This window comes from Salmo salar, chromosome 04, assembly GCF_965601325.2.
Source record: "Salmo salar chromosome 04, fSalSal1, whole genome shotgun sequence".
Lineage (NCBI taxonomy): Eukaryota > Metazoa > Chordata > Actinopteri > Salmoniformes > Salmonidae > Salmo > Salmo salar.
The window spans coordinates 59,740,462-59,761,261 of record NC_138294.1 but is presented as its reverse complement, the minus strand read 5'-3'; the positions used below and the strand labels follow the sequence as shown (position 1 = coordinate 59,761,261).

General features: G+C 40.8%; 1 long non-coding RNA gene across 2 annotated transcripts in view; it reads right to left on the bottom strand.

The window, feature by feature from the left end:
• Window positions 1–20,800, bottom strand: part of LOC106603548 (uncharacterized) — a 101,929-nt gene that overhangs the window by 52,437 nt on the left and 28,692 nt on the right. The gene's annotated exons all lie outside the window — the stretch shown is intronic.

Sequence of the window (20,800 nt, the reverse complement as noted above, 5' to 3'; positions counted from 1 at the left end):
TCATGTAAAATATACTGTGTCCGTAAATTTGATATAGTATGTATAAGCTGGAAGTAGAAGCGTGTTGTTGTCCATTAGTTTACTCCAATTGAGGTGAGGGTGGTAGGGTTAGGGGAAAATAATAAAAGGAAAAAATGTAATAATAATAAATAAATAAATAAATATATATATTTCTATAAATACACACACACACACACACACACACACACAGTTGAAGTCAGAAGTTTGCACACACCTTAGCCAAATATATTTAAACTCAGTTTTCACAATTCCTGACATTTAATTCTGGTGAAAAATCCCTGTCTTCAGTCAGTTAGGATCACCAGTTTAATTAAGAATGAGAAATGTCAGAATAGTAGTAGAGACAATTATTTATTTCAGCTTTTATTTCTTTCATCACATTCCCAGTGGGTCAGAAGTTTACATACACTCAATTAGTAATTGGAAGCATTGCCTTTAAATTGTTTAATTTGGGTCAAACGTTTCGGGTAGCCTTCCACAAGTTTCCCACAATAAGTTGGGTGAATTTTGGCCCATTCCTCCTGACAGAGCTGGTGTAACTGAGTCAGGTTTGTAAGCCTCCATGCTCACACACAGTTTTTCAGTTCTGCCTACAAATGTTCTATATGATTGAGGTTATGGCTTTGTGATGGCCACTCCAATACCTTGACTTTGTTGTCCTTAACTTTGGAAGTATGCTTGGGGTCATTATCCATTTGGAAGACCCATTTACGACCAAGCTTTAACTTCCTGACTGATGTCTTGAGATGTTGCTTCAATATATCCACATAATTTTCCTGCCTCATGATGCCATCTATTTTGTGAAGTGCACCAGTCCCTCCTGCAGCAAAGCAACCCCACAATATGATGCTGCCACACCCGTGCTTCACAGTTGGGATGGTGTTCTTCGGCTTGCAAGCCTCCCCCTTTTTTCCCCAAACATAATGATGGTCATTATGGCCAAACAGTTCTATTTTTGTTGCATCAGACCAGAGGACATTTCTCCAAAAAGTAGGCTCTTTGTCCCCATGTGCAGTTGCAAACCGTAAACTGGCTATTTTATGGCGGTTTTGGAGCAGTGGCTTCTTACTTGCTGAGCGGCCTTTGTGGTTATGTCGATATAGGACTCGTTTTACTGTGGATATCGATACTTTTGTACCGGTTTCCTCCAGCATCTTCACAAGGTCCTTTGCTGTTGTTCTGAGATTGATTTGCTCTTTTCGCACCAAAGTACATGAATCTCTAGGAGACAGAACGTGTCTCCTTCCTGAGCGGTATGACGGCTGCATGGTCCCATGGTGTTTATACTTGTGTACTATTGTTTGTACAGATGAACGTTGTACCTTCAGGAATTTGGAAATTGCTCCCAAGGATGAACCAGACTTGTGGAGGTCTACAATTTTTTTTCTGAGGTCTTGGCTGATTTCTTTTGATTTTCCCATGATGTCAAGCAAAGACGCACTGAGTTTGAAGGTAGACCTTGAAATACATCCACAGGTACACCTCCAATTGACTCAAATGATGTCAATTAGCCTATCAGAAGCTTCTAAAGCCATGACATAATTTTCTGGAATTTTCCAAGCTGTTTAAAGGCACAGTCAACTTACTGTATGTTAACTTCTGACCCACTGGAATTGTGATACAGTGAATTATAAGTGAAATAATGTCTGTAAACAATTGTTGGAACAATTACTTGTGTCATGCACAAAGTAGATGTCCTAAGTGACTTGCAAAAACTATAGTTTGTTAACAAGAAATTGTGGAGTGGGTGAAAAACGAGTTTTAATGACTCCAACATCAGTGTATGTAAACTTCCGACTTCAACTGTGTGTGTGTGTGTGTGTGTGTGTAAAATAACATCTACATTTATAAAAAAAATATGTATATGGGGGATTGAAAATGATGCAGACATTTACATTGATTGAAGCCACAATCTATATTAAAGCTGATCCACCTCTATAAAGAACGCACATGGCCATCCTTTTGCGACAGAGATAATCAAAAGCACAGAACTAAGATGGCCAAATGCCTTGTTTGTCTGCTATCCCCACATCAAACACTTCCAATTACGGATTACAAAGAAAATGTGCCAAAAGAGATGGGTATATTGAACATGGTGTACCTACGAAGAGAAAAAGGCCATGCAGCTCCACAGTTACCAAGCAAATCTAACAAGTTCAAATATAATAATTCCAACATACTTTTTTATATTTGAAAATGTATTACCAACATGTATTACCAACATCACCTTTAGCAGCACAAAACAAAATGCAGCATTAACGAGTGCTCACACAGAACCTAGAGGTAAGTCCATTTCTCTGCGTGCTGCTACGTTAGTGTACATTTCTCTTATTGGTATTTAATCCGGTCGCAGCTCCCTAAGCAGGTGAAGTCAGCCAAAGACTTTCCCACGGTCCGGGAGCAAATCCTTCGCCCTGAGCCCTTCCTCAGGGGCAGCCATCTGTCCATTCTGTTTGGTGTGTTAGGGGAAAAGCGTCAGCTGCATGACCAAATTCAACGTTCCAACACTCCCCCTGCCTGTCTGCCTCCCACTCCACCCTTACCCCCTCCCCCCCCCCCCCGAATAAAAACACTAAACAAAAAAAACAAAAAAAATCAATAGTCACAAACAAACAAACAAACAAAGAAAACAAACAAACCTGATTGCTATTTTTGAGGCATGTGGCTTATCACAAAAAAATACTCACATAAAACAATTGTTATTACATTAGAGACAGCTTTACAGCTGGTACACTAATAATTTTGTATTATACAACACACACACACACACACACACACACACACACACACACACACACACACACACACACACACACACACACACAACATGACCAAAAGTATGTGGACAGCTGCTCGTCGAACATCTTATTCCAAAATCATGGGCATTAATATGGAGTTGGTCCCCATTTGCTGCTATAACAGCCTCCACTCTTCTGGGAAGGCTTCCCATTAGATGTTGGAAAATTGCTGCGGGGACTTGCTTCCATTCAGCCACAAGAGCGTTAGTGAGGTTGGGCACTGATGTTGGGCAATTAGGCCTGGCTCGCGGTCGGCGTTCCAATTAATCCCAAAGGTGTTCCATGGGGTTGAGGTCAGGGCTCTGCGCAGGCCAGTCAAGTTCTTCCACACCGATCTCGACAAACCATTTCTGTATGGACCTTGCTTTGTGCATGGGGGCAGTGTCATGCTGAAACTGGAAAGGCCTTCCCCCAAATGTTTCCACAGAGTTGGAAGCACAGAATCGTCTAGAATGTCAATGTATGCTGTAGCGTTAAGATTTCCCTTCACTGGAACTAAGGGACCTAGCCCAAACCATGAAAAACAACCCCAGACAATTATTCCAAACTTTACAGTTGGCACTATGCATTGGGGCAGGTAGCGTTCTCCTAGCATTCTCCAAACCTAGATTAGTCCGTCGGACTGCCAGATGGTGAAGCGTAATTCATCACTCCAGAGAACACGTTTCCACTGCTCCAGAGTCCAATTGCGGCAAGTTTTACACCACTCCAGCTGACGCTGGGCATTGCACATGTTGGTTTAAGCTCGTGGACACCCATTTCATGAACCTCCCGACGAAACGTGCTTGTGCTGACGTTGCTTTCAGAAGCAGTTTGAAACTTTGTAGTGAGTGTTGCTACTGAGGACTGATGATTTTTACGCGATACGCGCTTCAGCACTCTGCGGTTCGGTTCTGTGAACTTGTGTGGCCTACCACTTCGCAGCTGAGCCGTTGTTGCTTCTAGACTTTTCCACTTCACAACAACAGCACTTACAGTTGACCGGGGCAGCTCTAACAGAGCAGAAATTTGCTGAACTGACTTGTTGGAAAGGTGGCATCCTATGACGGTGCCACCTTAAGTCACTGAGCTCTTCAGTAAGGCCATTCTACTGACAATGTTTGTCTATGGAGAATGCATGGCAGTGTGCTCGATTTTATTCACCTGTCAGCAACGGGTGTGGCTGAAATAGCCGAATCCACAAAATTTGAAGGGGTGTCCACATACATTTGTATATATAGTGTATATATACAGCACCAGTCAAAAGTTTGAACACACCTACTCATTCAAGGGTTTTTGTTTAGTTTTACTATTTTCTACTTTGTAGAATATAGTGAAGGCATCAAAACTATTAAATAACACATATGGAATCATGTAGTAACCAAAAAAGTGTTCAACAAATCCAAATATATTTTAGATTCTTCAAAGTAGCCACACTTTGCCTTGATGACAGATTTGCACACTCTTGGCATTCTCTCAACCAGTTTCACCAAGAATGCTTTTTCAACAGTCTTGAAGGAGTTCCCCCATATGCTGAGCACTTATTGGCTTCTTTTCCTTCACTCTGCAGTCCAACTCATCCCAAACCATTTCAAATGGGTTGAGGTTGGATGATTGTGGAGGCCAGGTCATCTAATGCAGCACTCCATCACTCTCCTTCTTGGTCAAATAGCCCTTACACAGCCTGGAGGTGTGTTGGGTCATTGTTCTGTTGAAAAACAATTGATAGTCCCACAATAGCGCAAACCAGATGGGATGCCGTATCGCTGCAGAATACTGTGGTAGCCATGCTGGTTAAGTGTAACTTGAATTCTAAATAAATCACAGACAGTGTCACCAGCAAAGCACCATCCCACCTCCTCCTCCATGCTTCACGGTGGGAACCACACATGCAGAGATCATCCGTTCACCTACTCTGCATCTCACAAAGACAAGGCAGTTGTAAACAAAAATCTAAAATTTGGACTCATCAGACCAAAGGACAGATTTCCGCCGGTCTAATGGCCATTGCTCATTTTTCTTGGCCCAAGCAAGTCTCTTCTTATTGGTGTCTTTTAGTAATGGTTTCTTTGCAGCAATTCGACAATAAAGGCCTGATTCACGCAGTTGATGTTGAGATGTGTCTCTTACTTGAACTCTGTGAAGCATTTATTTGGGCTGCAATCTGAGGCTGGTAACTAATGAACTTATCCTCTTCAGCAGAGGTAACTCTGGGTCTTCCTTTCCTGTGGCGGTCCTCATGAGAGCCAGTTTCATCATAGCGCTTGATGGTTTTTGCGACTGCACTTGAAAAAGGTTCTTGAAATTTTCCAGATTGACTGACCTTCATGTCTTAAAGTAATGATGGACTGTCATTTATTTTGCTTATTTGAGCTGTTCTTGCCATAATATGGACTTGGTATTTTACTAAATAGGGCTATCTTCTGTATACCACCCCTACCTTGTCATGTAACAAGACAACTGATTGGCTCAAACGCATTAACCTGTTATGGATAGGGGGCAGTATTTTCACGGCCGGATAAAAAAACCTACCCGATTTAATCTGTTTATTACTCCTGCCCAAAAACTAGAATATGCATATAATTGTTTGATTTGGATAGAAAACACCCTAAAGTTTCTAAAACTGTTTGAATGGTGTCAGTGAGTATAACCGAACTCATATGGCAGGCCAAAACCTGAGAAGATTCCAAACAGGAAGCGCCCTCTCTGACCATTTCTTGGCCTTCTTTAGCCTCTTTATTGAAAACAGAGGATCTCTGCTGTAACGTGACACTTTCTAAGGCTCCCATAGGAACTCAGAAGGCGCCAGAACGTTGAATGATGAATCTGCAGTCCATGGCTGAAAAACAGTAGTGCATTTGGATAGTGGTCGATCTGAGAACAATGAGACGGGTGCGCGCGTGCACGTGAAGAGTCCATTTTACATTTTCAGTCTTTGAACGAAAACAACGACTCCCGGTCGGAATATTATCGCTATTTTATGAGAAAAATCGCATAAAAATTGATTTTAAACAGCGTTTGACATGCTTCGAAGTACGGTAATGGAATATTTTGAATTTTTTTGTCACGGTACGCGCCGGCGCGTCACCCTTCGTTACTCTTCGGATAGTGTCTTGAACGCATGAACAAAACGCCACTATTTGGATATAACTATGGATTATTTGGAACCAACATTTGTTGTTGAAGTAGAAGTCCTGGGAGTGCATTCTGATGAAGAACAGCAAAGGTAATCCAATTTTTCTTATAGTAAATCTGAGTTTGGTGAGTACCAAACTTGGTGGGTGTCAAAATAGCTAGCCTGTGATGGCCAGGCTATCTACTCAGAATATTGCAAAATGTGCTTTCACCGAAAAGCTATTTTAAAATCGGACACCGCGATTGCATAAAGGAGTTCTGTATCTATAATTCTTAAAATAATTATGTTTTTTGTGAACGTTTATCGTAAGTAATTTAGTAAATTCACCGGAAGTGTTCGGTGGGAATGCTAGTTCTGAACGTCACATGCTAATGTAAAAAGCTGGTTTTTGATATAAATATGAACTTGATTGAACAAAACATGCATGTATTGTAAAACATAATGTCCTAGGAGTGTCATCTGATGAAGATCAAAAGTTAGTGCTGCATTTAGCTGTGGTTTTGGTTTTTGTGACATTATATGCTAGCTTGAAAAATGGGTGTCTGATTATTTTTGGCTGGGTACTCTCCTGACATAATCTAATGTTTTGCTTTCGTTGTAAAGCCTTTTTGAAATTGGACAGTGTGGTTAGAAAAAGGAGAGTCTTGTCTTTAAAATGGTGTAAAATAGTCATATGTTTGAAAAATTGAAGTTTTCGGATTTTCGAGGAGTTTGTATTTCGCGCCACGCCCTATCATTGGATATTGGAGCGGTGTTCCGCTAGCGGAACGTCTAGATGTAAGAAGTTAAGGAAAGACATTCCACTATTTAACTTTTAACAACGCTCACTTGTTAATTGAAATGGATTCCAGGTGACTACCTCATGAAGCTGGTTGAGAGAATGCCAAGAGTGTGCAAAGCTGTCATCAAGGCAAAGGGTGGCTATTTGAAGAATCTCAAATATAAATTATATATTTTGATTTGTTTAACACTTTTTTGGTTACTACATGATTCCATATGTGTTATTTCATAGCTGTGATGTCTTCACTATTATTCTACAATGTAGAAAATAGTAAAAATAAAGAAAAACCCTGGAATGAGTATGTGTCCAAACTTTCGACTGGTACAGTATATCTATATATAACTGCTCATCCATTTTAGATTCATTAAAAAAGAGCAAACTACTAACGAATACAGATAGTTCAGCATACAGTAATTTGGCGGGACTGTATATATATATATATATATATATATATATATATATATATATATATATTAACTGCTCATCCATTTTAGATGAATTCAAAGAGCAAAACAACTAATCGATACAGACAGTTCAGCACACAGTCATTTGCTCACATTACGCGCCGATTTCCTCTTTTTGTAAAACTTCAAAGTTGAAGGCTGTGGTGAATCCTCATTAAGAAGATATCAGGCCTTTCAACAAAAGAGTTCACCACAAACCTTGACCTTTGCTTTCGGAAAGATAAATAATATATGCTGCTGACTTCCACAGAACAATACCATTCCCGCAAAGAAAAGCAAAGCCCCTTAATTGAAAGCAAGAAGAAAAACTTACATTAAATCGTTTAAAAAAACATCTTACTTTGCATTTGGTTTTGCAGCGATCATGTGAGATACTTTGCTTTCCTCTCTACTACGCGCCCCACTGCTGCCCCCATTCCCAAACGCATCCCCCCACTCCAATTGTTTCCTATAACATGTGCTATCATTTTATTTCCCACTCTGCTGCTGTGGATATGGTCCAAGCCTCAGCCCCGGCCCGGTCCGCCCGTACTTTAAAATGCGTGACATTGCTTCAGAGGGAGCATGAGAACGGAGCTTCCTCAATAGCGGGGTCCCCATACCCCGCCCGTAACCATGGAAGCAGATGCCTGCCCTCCCGGCCCTCCTTACCTCCAGGCAGCCGCGAGCTGTGAGCTGCTCCGGCACTGAAAAGAGGGGCACGCCTGTCTTTCTCCTCGCTCTGACCGAACTTGCCCCACTCCTCAAAAGAAGCCATTGAACAGGTCACTGGTCTAGACTTGTTTGCACGGTCCAGGGAGCAGCCTTGAAGTAACCCTTGCTCTCCTCACTCTCTAGCTCTTTCTCCCATTCCACTCCGCTAGTCACACCAGCCGCCGAGCGACTGCAGACTGTGGAAGGGTGGCGGGGGGGAAATCGGAGACGTGGATTTGAAAAGGAGTCGGTCTGATTTTGCCATTGTGCCTTTTCATTCATCGATCGAATGAATATCGAACCTTCTGTCCGTGCATGTGTGAAACGGATAGCTTAGCAAGCGTTTTTTTCCTGTTTAGGTCTGATCCGTGTTGTGGGCCAGATCATAGTATATTTTCCTGTTCTCTCTTATAAGACTAATTTTCATTTCAATCTGTTTTTATTGATGCTCCAAATGAATCATTATTCACCCATTGACAGACATCATTTTAGTTTGTTACAACTGATTTAAATAATAGTGGGAATCTTACGATTTCACTACAAGTCCCTGGTATGATTTGCCATCCACAGTATCCATTGATCTTGTCCATTTTTGATATTGTGATTTTAACGCATTTTTCTTCCATTCATTTAGATGAATAATTATGAACTCATGGTCAAAAAAAAAGACTCATATTAGCGTAAGGTATTTTCAATATCACTATGATGAAGTACCGAGAAATAGCTGGAATTGTATGTAGTTAAATACTTTTGTTATTTAAAAAAAATATCCTGTAATGTCACTGGTTTTACTTAACTATAATTTCTATAATTTAGCTCGATTTCACATCAATTTAAAGTGATAAATTATATCTCCTATGCCATGTATTTCTTTAGATTTGAAAAGATGAGTTAATAATTACATATCCATATCCTTACAAAATTATCAAACATTGTTTCAATAATAATAATATTAATAATAATAACTACTTTCCTAAATGTTTTCAGCTCTCAGAAATCAACAGGAAATCACAAATGGCAGTCTATCCCAACATAAAATCCCAGCGCAAAACAGCTCATGATAATGACGATTTCAACACATACAAAATCTGACATTTATATGGTTTGTGTTTTCACCACCAGCTGTGCGAATGTGAATGTGTGTGTATATTAGGGGCATCAGCTCTCCCAAACTCACCAATAGCCTTAGCAAAAGGGTGAGAAGATCAATGTCAACAGTTCATTGTTGCTCAATTGAGGTTGTGTACATTCATAGCAACTACCAACACCATCAGCAGGGGCTCTTCTTGCACATGTATCACATCAACAACCATGTCTTATTTATTGTTATTTTTTTACTTAATGAGACTGTAGTATAATGCAAAAAGTAGGAATAGACAAGACAAATAAGTGTAAAACTAGGGCCAACTTTTAGCTCAACAAATAAAAAATGAAAAGATAGACTATTTTTGGTTTCCCTTAATTTATCAGTGAAGTACTTTACACAGGTTTTGAAGAAAATGTAAAGGATTTTTTTATTTATTTTGCTATGTGAATAAAATTGAGGACATTTATTCAGAAGTTCATATTCAATGTTTGAGAGTCATTTACTATATTGTTTTGAATACCTCTGTATGCCACAAATGTTGTCAGGGGTACAACTAAATACGTACATAAATTGTAACATATTTTTCAGTGCTGGGTTAAACATAGACTCTTATTACCAGTGTCTATTGACACTGGTAATAATGGTTTACTTTACACAATAAAATGCAATTACAACTGAAAAACTACAAATCTAATTTGTGCGGAGGGATCACAAAAATGTAGTAGGTCTAGCCTTGCAATTAAGAGCAGCTAGCTACCATTGTCTATGTCCCATGTTACTATGGATGTGCCAAGAAGAGGAGGAAGGGCATAAGGGGGACAAAACGGGGCAGAAAAAGAGCAAATTCAAAAGGCAGAGGATGGTAAGGAAATGAACCAGTGAAGTGAGAAGACAAAAGGCATTGTGTCCTCAGGATCTCCAAAACAATAATGGATAACTACCTCCACAATGAGCACCAGCCTGCCTTGGAACATACTGCTGCTGATGATGCTACTTATGGTCCAAGCTATCTGGGATCCTTGGGACGCCCCTACCCCTTTGAAGTTAAAATGTAAAATGGTTAGGTAAGGGTTATGGTTAAGGTTTAGAGTAGGGACGTCCCAAAGATCCCAGATAGCACTGACAATGCTACTACGGTTGCAGCTGCTGCTGCTACCAGCACTACTACATCTGCCACAGCCCGGATCCACCACAGAGCCACACACACTGAAGCAAACACTGCATAGACACACAACCACATCGCTTTGACAGACAGACTGGAGGGGGGGGGGGGGGGGGGGGGGGGGGGGGGGCTGTTGTTGTGGGTGAACAACATAGATAAAGAGAATAGATGAACTTCCTAAGCACTTTGTTCTGAGCTACAGAAAAAACACACACATCCAGGCAATTATGTGAAACTTAGGAACACACACATCCAGGCAATTATGTGAAACTTAGGAACACACACATCCAGGCAATTATGTGAAACTTAGGTTAAAATAAGCATCTAAATGCATATGATAAATACATGTAAATTGCTAAGACTGCATGTTGTGGCAAGGAATAAATAAGATGATAGGTTGCCAGTAAAATGGACTAATGGATTAGTATAACTTGAATCAATCCACAGAGGTCATTCATCTACAACAATGGATTACAAATATTCACATATTAAACACTATACTGACATGCACACATAAATAGCAGTTTAAGTCTTAAATCTTTATTCATGTATTTATTGGAGGCTGAGTTTAAGAAATTATATTATTTGAAGCCAAACTTTTGTATTTCTCTGTCATATTAATATTATGCTAATAAATCTAGGCTCCATAGTTAGTAGATCATCTAAACAAAACAAACATTTTAGAAACTGATATTGAATCCCTTTTCATTTTAAATCAGTTTCAAATAATACTAATCAAACTAAAACAATGAAATCATAATTTTTCTGTTACATTTATGAATTGAATCCATATAGCAATAGGTCGTTATCAATTAAACGGCACACTAAGGTGCAGAGCGTTCGATTTGTCTGCTGGGGGGCAAGGAGACACCTAGCTCCTCTAAAACCATTGACAACTGGGTGCCGTTTTCAAGGTATTGTTAAATAAATATGAACTATTTGGTTGTAATATCATCACTTCAGATATGTGAGGGTAGCCTCATGATATCTCTCAGTATTGGCCACTATTAATTGGATATTTGAGTGATATAAAATAAAAGTGAACTGTACGTGACAAGTATGAGTAATTTGGGTTAATTTCCCATCCATTGTGGACTCTGCCTGTCAAGCAGCAGAAAGGCAGATTAGCAGATGTACTGTTAGCTGATAATGTTTACTTCGCAAGCTACCGGTAGAAACGTTGTACAGTTGGCTAAACATAGTGGTAGGTAATGTACATTTTTCTCCAACCAATGTAGGCCTACTAGCGAATTTAGCTAACATTATCCCCTTTTCAACATTGTTTTTAAGTGTTTAATCACGATTTCTGCTGATAGACATGATAGGCTGCATTGATTGAAGGACCACGTCAACTTGGCTAGCTAGCTAACAACAGATCACGTCCAGATGGCCAGTTAACAAGCTAACTTTCAGGGGATAAACTAAATGCCAATATTTGCTTGCGGTGATGACAGTAGTCCGAATGCCAACTTTACCCGGACGAGGAGTTGCTGATGTCAAGCTCTTTCTAAAAGCCTAACCTCTGATGAAGCAAATTATATGACATGTTGTAGCTAGCTAACTACATGCCAAATGGACAGGCTACCCTCACGTATCTGCAAATACAGGATGAATATATGTTTCATGAGCATAAAATATATGCAGTTAGTTATATTGCTGTATAACTCTGATGATAGAGCTAAATGTGGAATCATCGGAAATGTGTAGTTCTGACTATGCTCTTCAAGAGGTGATGACATTAAACCCAAATAGTTATAACATTTATTTAACAATCTCTTGAAAATGGCATGTAGTTGTCAATGGTTTAGTGATCCTTGCCCCCCAGCAGCCGAATTGAATGCTCTGCACCTTAGTGACGTTTTATTGATAATGACCTATGTTAAAACTGAGTATCAGAATATCAATTCAATAAAGTTAAATAAAACCACCAATACATTTGTATTGAGCTTCAGTCTGTATGTATAAGCAGTGCGCTTTGTGAGAATTTCATGAATAACAGGTCTTTAACAAAGAAGTTGTGCATTCCTAATTACATTTTCTGTCTTGAAATAAAGCAAATCCCATGTTCGATGTGATGAATTTGACACATTTCAATATTAATGTAAAACTGAAATAACTCAGAGGTTGGGAGCATGTCAATGTAGGACCAATTTTAGTCTGACGGGTGAAAGAGTTGTGAGAAATCTGAGGAGAGAGATGTGTAGTGAAGTCTAGTGAAAACTAAAGTGGGAACAAGTGGTGGAGACCAGGGATGAGAAAAGTCCAGTGACCGGGAGAGGGCATGTGGGCTGCCACACAGACAGTGCCCCTTGGGTGGGAACAATAGCCCAAACGTGGTCGCGGAGGGTCCCAGTTTAAACCTCTCTTGTGAAGATATGTGCCGCACCGACCGGGAAAGACTGACCGAATCAGCCACTATGTAAGGCAACAAGAAGACGGGCACACTCACACATGCAGGCACACACACAGTAATAAAACCCATAATAATGATAAAATACAGGAAATAGCATTCAATATAGTATCATGAGTAACATTTAATTTAGTTATTCTAGAAGCAATTCATGTATTACATTTACTCTCTGCAGTGTAATTATATAAACTGATCTGCATTGAATAAAAGTTCCTACCACAATATAAAATATCAAATGAAATTGAGTGAATAGCTATGAGCATATTCTCCTAAAATAGCCAAGCCATCACAGCAAGTGCAAGAACAAATCAGACACATCATCATGATGATATGACAAATTCACTTCAACACCATTTTCAACTTAACCTTGACCACCACTTGAAATGAAAAAGCAGAGCAGAAGTAAAGCAAGCTTTCAGCACGGGGCCAAACGGGTCCAGCCTGATATTGCACTCTGTAGACCATCCATCACATTTGGGTCTTAATTGAATGACAGCAGAACAGAAATCGATTAAAAGGTAACAAGAGACAGCTTTGGATTTCCTCGGTGCAAGTCACTGTCTCTGCCCCTCTCATCCCTCTTCCCCCTACCCCTCCTCATCACAAGCCCATCTCCGCTGGTCGGTCCGGCCTGTGACCTGAAAGCAAACAACTGGCCCCGTTACCATGGCCCTGCCTGGAGACAGCATCAGCATCAGCAAACTACACTTAATACAATCTAGCGTCCCCAATGTCAGAGCAAGGATCCTAACACAGAGCCATCACACAGCGTTAGGATGAGAGAATGCCAATGATCCACAAGGGAAACTTTGGAATGATTCAAAACTTGGTTGAAAGATGCAGACAGTTCATTCAGCTGTCAGATAGATAACTATGTCTGTCCCCTGTGTTTTGGTCGTGTCTAGACCCTTCCTATCTTTCTGAATGGAGATTGGATGGGCAGCATACCATGTGACTCCTAAGCTAATGTGTGACATGTCTGCATTTAAGTTTTGATCTGGGTACTCTGTGCTTTGGGGAGGGGACATTTGCTTTCCAATCCCCTCCCACATCCTCGCACTCACACTCAAAACAAGTACTCACGCACGCACGCACGCCTGCACACACACACACACCACACTAGCTTAACACTGACACTGTCGCTCTCAACCCCTTTTTCCCTCTCTCAAACAACCACAAAGGCTTGTCACACCCTCCCTCCCTCACGTCAAGCCCACAGGCGCCCACACAAAGCACTGCGTGCTTCATAATCTCCCATCCCATGTAATCAGGGCCCTCAAACACTAGTGCCAGGCATGCAGGCAGGCAGCAGAAAACATCTTTAGTAATCCGGCTCTTCATGGTTGCCCACAACATAAACGTTCATTTGAAAGCAAATTACACAAGCTGATAAATTACATTTAACGGTTAATTTTAAAGCAAACTACATGAGCTGGCAATGTAATTTGGAGTATTTCACTAAAATCCACAATTCTGCCAGAATTATTTGGCAGGTGTCCACACATTCTTCCCATAATTTTATTGTTAACAAATTAAAGAACAGATTTCCAAAGGAAATCCACAACACAGAAAATAGGATTAGAATTGTGGTCAGTGTTTCCCCTAAATGCATTTAGCAGCGGCGCACCAGTGCTGCTAAATCGTGGCCGCCACCGTAAAAAAAAAACAATTTGTAATGTATCACTTGTACGAGGATAGGCTATGCAGTAGACTAGTTTAGGATACAGAAACAATGCACATAGTGTAAGAGATAAATCAGAAAAGCAGTGTGAAAGCCAGCTACTGTGAGTGAAACTGTAAGGTGAGGTTCCACCCACCCTGCTCCTTGTCACCACAGACAAACATTAGCTTTAGAAGGTGCTGGGTGTTGTGCTTCAGAACAAAGAAGCCAGACCCATTACCACAACTCAGTGGTTCCTTTAATTAAGTGGAAAGCAACAAATCCTCCCTATTCACCAGGAGGCTGGGAGGAGGACACTTGTGGTGGTGGAGTGGAGTGTATTGTCACTGAAAGACACTTGTCGTCACAGAAGGACTCCTCCGCCTCACAAATAGTCAGTGTGTTAACAAGCCCACCGTCTGCTTGTCCTACTCATTGTTGTTTGAATGAGGACTAAGGGAGAAACAAAAACAGCAGCACACATGGAGTCCTTTAGGAGAGCGGTTGCTCTTTTAGTGATCATCACACTACGGTGTCTATAACCTGATGGGCTACACATCACTGCCGATGAGCTTATCACACATTCTTTAAAATGTCATAAAAACTGTGCAAATATCAAGAACAAAATAATAATAAAATAGTATAGAATCAGTCAAATGTATACTCCCATATTACTAAATACATATTACGAAATAAACGTACAAATTAACTACTGGTAAATATATATTTCACCTTTACCCTTTAACTGAAGAAAAAAAAAATTACTAATGGTTTTCATCAGCCTCAAGAATACATTTTTAAAAGCAGTATTGCAAGGCAGACAATTCTCTCTCATTTTCTGAACAGACATAATTACTACAATCGACAGATCTTAATTTGATCACCTTGTTGCAGGAGAACTTGTAGTGTATTTGAGGTTTAAAAAGTTAGTAATTTCCACTTTGACTTGCTTTTCCCTTACAAAAAAAAATAAAAATAATAATTGATCAACCCTTACAAAAATGTCCATTAATTATAATCCACATTTCCTGTTGCTGCAGGATGATTTTCCTACTGTAGCGATCTGGCTCATATTAAGATCCTACATCTGTATATAATTTCTCGAAAATTGGGTTTCTCCGATGAAAAACGGATAATATCTGTATTAAAAAAATAAGTGATTATTTTTTATTATCTAGAGTGTGAACATGATTTTGTTTGATACATGGGAGAATAGAATGCAAATTAATGTTTGAATAAATAACAGTTTTCTCAGCATGTGATTCCACATTGTTTGAATAGTGAACTATCAATTATTATAAAAAAACTAATCCATATATCACATTTTAAAATGTAAAAAAACAAACAAGTGCTCAAACATAGTACACACTGTCTGAATCTAACAGTTGTGTGTAACAGAGTAATATTAGTAGCCGATCGGGCATTTAATCCTGGAGGACAAATACGGCATATCCACCGAGACCAATCTCATTTAATGGAACCCCTGCTGCTAGATCCTACTGAAATCGTTCAGTCTGGAGACTTGTACTTTGTATGAAAGAAAAACATAAGAAGGAAATGCACTACAATTTCATTAGAGATGGAGTTCCTGAAATAGGATAGCAATTTACAGATAATCTCATTGTATTATCTAAAATGTAAATAAAAAACTATTTATTTATTTTCGATTTATAATGAACCATGGAACTGAATGAAATAACATTTCTGAGTTTATACAGTACATAGGATTGAAACATGCTCATTCATTTACCTAAAATGCTCTCTTGGTTTTAACGGTAACCTCAAGACTGCCATATTCTTATTTATTTTTTAAACCATAGTATGTATTGGCAAGAAGCCTAGGAAATTGTACAACTTTTTACAATTGAATAATTTGTGTTTCAGTTTTCAAGAAATATCACTTGGTAAAACTGAGTGCAATACATTATTTTTTTAAATTACAATATAAATCAAATACCCAACATCTAAACAACAAATAGTCAAATGATTCATATATCTGACAAAAATAAAACCACTTCAAATTGGTCAGTATTTTAGTACTGATTCATTTTGTTGGGTGTTAAGGTGGTAATAACTACCTGGGTGGCTTACAGTGAAAACTTTAAACCAATCAAAATGCAAATTGATAAGAAGACCGCTTAATAAAGGGAAATGCCTCCGCTTAGTCAAGGAGAATCATGGTCATAGGGCTATACTGACAGTTTGGGTGGGCAACCCACGAAAGATAGAGAGAAGGAGGAGGCGAAAGGATACGAAATGACAGAAGAGGACAAGTGTGTGTGTGTGTTTGGATTGGTGTGTGTATGTGTGTGTGTGTGTGTGTGTGTGTGTGTGTGTGTGTGTGTGTGTGTGTGTGTGTGTGTGTGTGTGTGTGTGTGTGTGTGTTTGGATTGGTGTGTGTGTGTGTGTGTGTGTGTGTGTGTGTGTGTGTGTGTGTGTGTGTGTGTGTGTGTGTGTGTGTGTGTGTGTAGCGCTGTTGGAATGTGCTTTCCTTTCAGCTGTCCCCTGATCCGAGGCCGAAGGCGGCCAGTGTCTTTAAGCCAACTCTGGGTCAGCCAAAACACTGGCTGCCATTCATGACCACATCAAGTTGATGTGAGAATCTGCCCTCCTTTGCACTCCATTTCCATATGAAAGCTAAAGAAACCGCAGGATCCCTGCAACAGGGAGGCGACGCAGGGAGAGAAAACACTCACTCTCTCTCCTGGGTACTATGTAGCTCACAGAGCACAGACACCATGCACCTCCCTGGCTCCCACATCATGTGGATGGCCCTGACATATGCACATCCAAAACAGCAAGCACAGGCACATACACGGACATGCGTGCACGAACACACACACAAAAGGTCAACCCCATTGTCAGCACAGCAGCGTGTGAATCAAAACACTAATGCATACACACGCGTAGACTCGCAGACTCTCATAGGAATACACGAACACACACACACAATGAAAATTCCACCCAAACTGCACCCCCAGCACCAGCATTCCGCTAGACAAAGAGTGGAGCCAGAGTGACTCTACAGCGAGGAGCAGTAGCAGCACCGCGACTATAGCGACACACACTGATATTCCAAACAGTCACACGTGCAAAATAAACACAAACAAACGGAGAACAAGAGCAAGGCAGCGGTGAATTGTAAGAGACAGAGGAGAGAAAATTGGAAGTAAAGAACAGTGTATGTACTGCATACCCTGAGTCTCCTTCTGAGTCCTCTCTCTCTCTCTGCCACCAGGCATGCAGGCCATAGACTAGCCCTACACACCCCCGCCACACCAGCACGCCATCACGGGTGTGTGTGCATGCGTCTCTGCTGGACACGGGTCCCCTAACACACACACCCACCCCTTCTCCTATTGTCCTCGCCCAGCAGGGTGGGTCTGAGATAGACCTCCAGTGGCTCTGTGTACTGTTTGTCCCTTGAAGGTGGACCTGGACTAGAGGTACGAGGTAATCTATTACCAGGGAGGGGAGGGGGAGACCTGACCTATAGACCATATGGAGATTTGGGGACAGTTGGAGTTTGGGAGTTGGGACAGGGGTGAAAGGGGAGGAGCAGTGTAACTGTCTCTTCCAGGACGCCTCTGCTCTCACAGACACACACACACACACACACACGCGGGCGCACACAAATAAACAATTATGGATATACACTTGCTTGCATAAATGAAGAGATTCACACACTTGGACTGGCCATAAGAAACACATGTCGAAGTAGAAAGCTCCCCCATGCAGAGACAAGAGAGATCAGCCTGCATGGCATATGACCACCACTGAGCACAGTGCACAGCCCCCTCCAGCCTACCTCCATTTCTGGATCAGAGCACACAGCAAGAGCAGAAGGCACACACACGCACACACACACCCTGATGTATTGGATGATGCATCCTGGCTGGGAGACTTATTCTAAGTTCAACTTCACGTATAAAAACATAGAGTAAAGGGAAAAAAGCAGGGATAAAAACAATGCCCTGTCTCTTGTTGTCCAGAACATTAGCAAGGAAAATGTTATAATGCACTAATGGTGTTTTGCTGATTGTCCTCTCAATCATTTATTCAGGTCATCAACCATGTCAAAGATTGCGTGGAAAAGGTGACGATGTGCTCTGCTTGTCTCATGGAGGGGCTATAGCGCTGGGCTCTAGCTGGCCTGTATGGCAGTAAACAAACAGAATGGAGCAAAGCAAAAAGCACTCCACTATGATAACGTCGCAGAGTGATTTGGTTATAAACAAGCTGGGCGCTAGCTAATTGCGTTCATATAAAACGGTAAATGAGTTTCTGCGCTGAGCGCCTGGCGGGAGTTACGCTCTTCTCCTACATCTCTGCTCTTTTTTCCTCTCTCTCGCTTTCAAAGCAGACCAGGCTCCATCCACACCTGCTTTAGTCCCATGCGCACAGAAAGAAGAGAGAGACAGACAGAGAGACAGAGAGACAGAGAGAGAGAAAGGAGGAGAGCGAGAGGGAGAGCTGCTGCTTCTCAGAAATGTTGTTGCTGCGCATCATTGGCACACTGTGAGCCTTGTGTGTGTTTTCTATTTAGGAGCCAATCAGGATGCCAGGTTATTGCTCTTAGTATCCCCTCCTGGTAAGGAGCAGAGGGAGGACAGAGACTCATTAGGACTCATCATCAAGAGGCTAATTTCTTCTGCTTAGATAAATCATTGAGTGTAGCTAATGGCTTTACTAGCTGCTGCAATGCATGCCCCCAATACATACTGTAGCGTCATTCTAGTAAATAGCCGATTTGCCAGTGTAGATATTAGAACACAGCAATAATGTCAGGACTGTGACAGTGTACTTTCTGTGACAGTTTTACTGTGAAGAATGTTAATGTACTTTTTCTTCTATGATATTGATATGTTGTGACAAACTGGGATTATGCCTTCCATTATTCTAATTCTTATTCTGTGATACTGATACACAGTGATAAAGTGATATTGTATATTTGTCTCTTCAGTCTCTCCCACCTGGCCACCTGTAGGCCAGTCTGTCTGCTGTATTTACACTGGGGTAATCACATAGGGATCTCAAACAGATTGGGTGTCTTATCTACAAAGGTTCTTGTTCTTGCCTGGATCAAAAAGCTGCCTACCAAAGAAATGAGTCAAGTCTGATAAAATTTGCCCGTTTATACAAACCTAATCAAAGGAAAAACACACAAAAAAAAGACAAAAAAGTAAAATGGAGCAGTGGAGTTTTGTGGTGAAAGAGTTACAAAACACAAATAGAATAAGGCCTGTGGTTTTTATCTGTTGTTTGTATAGTGTCCTGATGGCCCAAACAGTGTGGGTCCTAACCAAGATTCCAATCGTTTCGTTCTGAACAGAACCATTATTTGTTTCGTTATGTTCCACTGTTCCGACCAGCAAAACAAAAGTTCTGAACCGGTTTGAACCCCCCAAAAATACTGGTTTATATCATTCCTTTCTGTTCCTTTTAAACCTCTGAAAATGTATATATTATTTTACATTTATCTCAACATTAAATTAGTCCACCAATCAGTATGGATAGAGCTGCTTGCTATGGAACGGGCAAGCTATAGGCCTAGTTCTTTACATGCATTGGACAAACTAGCGTAGGGCATGAGATGCAACTGAAATGTTGTGGGTGGAAGAGAGGGAGGAGGAGGAGGCTTGAAGCGCTGGGTATCTTGTTATGACATGCATTATCTGAATTAGGCCCTCAGAATTATACCTACGGAGGAGCGGCTTCTATGGAGGAACCTTCGATGACTTTGAAATTCCTACAGTTAGCTTAATGTTGGACCAGCTAGCTAGCTAACAAGCATGTGTGTACAGAGACGCACCAGAATAAAAATAAAAATACTTCTAACATTTTTGTAGTTAATAAATCCAATGTGAAACGTGATAACTATAGTATCCTTAACTAGCATTGAAAAGGTTAATCCATTCTTCAAATTAATAATCTCTCTCCCTAATTTCTGGATCATTCTTGTAACGTCACTAGGCTACAGTTGCCTATGTTTCTGTTTCGGAGGGGGAGGGGCAAGTATTCTACACATGCACACACACAGGCAAATATTTTCAGCTGGCAGGCAGACACTGGAATATGTTTCTGAATGACAAAGTGAGGCGCTTTGTTGTGTTTTTTGTGGGACTGGAAAAAAATGCCCGAAATGTAAAACATTATTAACCAGTTCCCATGCTTTTAAAATAACAGTTATGTTCCAGAACAGTATAGATCACTTTAGTTCCCGGTTCTGATTCTGTTCCTCTAAAAATGCCATTATTTTCCGGTGTTCGGTACTGTTCCCTGAACTGGTTCTAACTCCTGGTCCTAACTAAGTCATACAATAACTGCTGCTGCGGCCCTCTGTAGGTAGCGCTTCTTTCTGCCTCTTCTCTCCTCTGCTCTGCCAGCTAGACAAACACTGAGAGAGAACATGAAATCATCCCTCTGTCATCCGAAAGATATGTTCAAGGCTTACAGTTCGGCAGGTTCAAACTCTGGCTACGCGCATGAAAGCTAATGTTAAGTCACTGAGACAACAGATCCCTCATACTGTACGTGCCACTTTTTTCCCAGTCGTCCCGCCACCATCCCGCTCAAACAGACCTTGGCAGTCATCACAAGGAGATCATG